The 2,639-nt window shown below is 43.5% G+C and overlaps 2 pseudogenes; both read right to left on the bottom strand.

The window, feature by feature from the left end:
* Positions 1-329: 329 nt before the first annotated feature.
* LOC102876559 lies at positions 330-1,552 on the bottom strand (annotated as a pseudogene).
* A 15-nt stretch (positions 1,553-1,567) lies between these two features.
* LOC102855306 overlaps positions 1,568-2,639 on the bottom strand; it is a 94,881-nt pseudogene continuing 93,809 nt past the window's right edge.

Below are 2,639 nucleotides of genomic sequence, written 5' to 3'. Positions count from 1 at the left end.
CAAGGTATTATCATTACTGTACAGTGACTTCCATTCCAGTAAGCGCTGTCATTTTTTTTTTTTTTTGAGTCTTTGGGGTTTTCTATGTACACTATCATATCATCTGCTCATAGCAATATTTAACCATCTCTTTGCCGATATGGATGCCTTTTATTTTCTTCTCTTTTTTTTTGCCTCAAAAAGTGACATTTATTCAAAAGAGTGGGGGGAGGGAGGGGGAAAAAAAAAGACAAGATGTCCATCCCTTAGCTCCCTTCCCTCCCCCCTCCTGCTCCAGCCCTCCAGGATTGAACCCTGGGCCAGGGCTATAACAGGACAGATGGCCCCTTTCAGATAAGGTCAGCAACAGTGAGGGGCATTTCCTTAATGGAGGTGTTATAGAAGGTCTCAATGTCTCGAAGGGTCCTCCTGTCTTCTTCTGTCACCATGTTAATAGCCACACCCTTACGGCCAAAGTGCCCACCACGTCCAATTCTGTGAATGTAATTTTCCCTGTTGGTGGGAAGGTCATAGTTTATGACTAAAGAAACTTGTTGTACATCAATGCCTCTGGCCAGTAGGTCAGTAGGGATGAGAACTCTGCTGGAGCCAGGACAGAACTCCCTCATGATCACCTCTCATTCCTTTTGGTCCGTATCTCCATGCATGGCAGAGATGGTGAAATCTTGGGCATGCATTTTTTCAGTGAGCCAGTCAACCTTCCTTCGGGTGTTAATGAAGATGACAGCCTGGGTGATCATTAATGTTTCGTACAAATCACACAGTGTGTCCAGCTTCCACTCCTCACGCGCTCCACATTGATGTAGAATTGGCGGATACCCTCCAGGGTCAGTTCTTCCTTCTTGACAAGAATCCGAATGGGGTCCCTCATGAACTTCTTGGTCATGTCAGGCACATCAGAAGGCATTGTAGCTGATAACAAAACTACCTGGGTCTTGCTGTTGAGCTTCTGGAATATGTCATAGATCTGGTCCTTGAACCCACAGCTTAACATTTTGTCAGCTTCATCCAGCACAAACATTTTTATGTATTTGGGAGAAAGGTATCTTCGATTAAGCATATCAAATACACAGCCTGGGGTACCAACAATGATGTGCGGAGCCTCCATCTGCAGTTTCTGTACTTCAGCACATATATTGGTGCCCCCAATGCAGGCATGGCAGGAGGCACCCATGTAATCTCCTAATGCCATTACCACCTTCTGTATCTGCTGGGCCAACTCTCGAGTGGGAGCCAGGACCAAAGCCTGGGTGGCCTTCAGATCCAATTCTATCTGCTGTAGAACTGATATGGCAAAAGTGGCTGTTTTCCCAGTCCCAGATTGGGCTTGAGCAATCACATCATAACCCTTGATACAAGGAAGAATGGCTCGCTCCTGTATGGAAGAAGGCTTTTCAAAACCATAGGCATAGATGCCTCGGAGAAGGGACTCGGAGAGGTTCATGTCATTAAAGCTGTCAACAATTTCATTCCAATTACTCTCGATGACACCTTCTGGCTCCATTCCATTGGGGCCATTGTCTCTGGACTGGGAATCCTGACTCGCAGACATGATCCTTAGAAACTTTTATTTCCTTCTCTTCATCGACCTTTTTTTTGATCTTTTGTTGGGATTAGCAACTGGATCCTTGAAGACATTAATCCCAAGGCCATTGGTTATAACATGATTACACTGGAAGGACCGATTTAAGAGTTGTCTTGTAAACTTCTGTTGCAAAGCTCCACCAGAACTAAAGGACACATTTTCAATACTCCACTTTTTTTTTTCTTCATGCCTTCTACAATCTCTTGTAATGTATTAATATCTATTCTTTCAACTTGAATAACTTTAAGGTAAGGTGGCTGTAATTTGTAGCCTTTCGAGTTCTCTGTAATGGGGAACTTTTTACCTACAATATTTAAAACTGTGTCAAGAGGATTTCCAGAATCAAGTCAGATTATTAATGGTGCTTCTGTACTTCTTTTTATTATTATTTTTTTTTTTGTGTGTGTGTGTGTGTGTGTACACCATCAGATCGGATATGACTGGTACTGGAGGAGATTGTCCCTCCTTCCACGGCAGAGCATCTGGTGGATTCAAACTGTGTGCCTCTGGGATTGCATTGCAGCTTCTTGCCACTAGGCAACCAGAGCTCCCCTTATTTTTATTTTTTTAATTGCATATAAACATGCATGGAGGTCCAAGGAGGTAAGGGATCGGAGCCGAAGGGTGAGGATGGGTAGAGATGAAATCACAGGGTTGCACACAATTTGGTGGATCGAGGGAGTATTTAAAGAAAATAAGAAAGATCTGGTGGGGACCAGAAATAACAGGGTAATTGTGGGCATAGTCCAATAGTGTTTAATTTTTTTTTTATTTGTGGGTTTCCCACTTGAGAATAGGGGTGCAGACTCTCTGGCTTCTTCATTCTGAACAGGGACATTGAGATGAAGGGGAAGGGGAGTCCACTTTAACACTTTACTGGTGGTCTTGAGTTGAAGCTGCCTGCTTTCAGTTAGAAGACATTTTTTTGAAAAATTTTTATTATTTTTGTGTGTGTGTGTACTGTCAAACCGATCTGACTGGTACAGGAGGAGATTGCCCCTCATTCTCCAGCAGAGCATCTGGTAGAGATTTGAACCACGCACCTCTGGGATTG

This window comes from Elephantulus edwardii, unplaced genomic scaffold (genome assembly GCF_000299155.1).
Source record: "Elephantulus edwardii isolate Elephantulus edwardi_28Jun2011 unplaced genomic scaffold, EleEdw1.0 scaffold00035, whole genome shotgun sequence".
In the NCBI taxonomy this organism is placed as follows: Eukaryota; Metazoa; Chordata; class Mammalia; order Macroscelidea; family Macroscelididae; genus Elephantulus; species Elephantulus edwardii.
The sequence above is the reverse complement of the archived record's forward strand: the minus strand, read 5'-3'. Positions and strand labels throughout refer to the sequence as shown.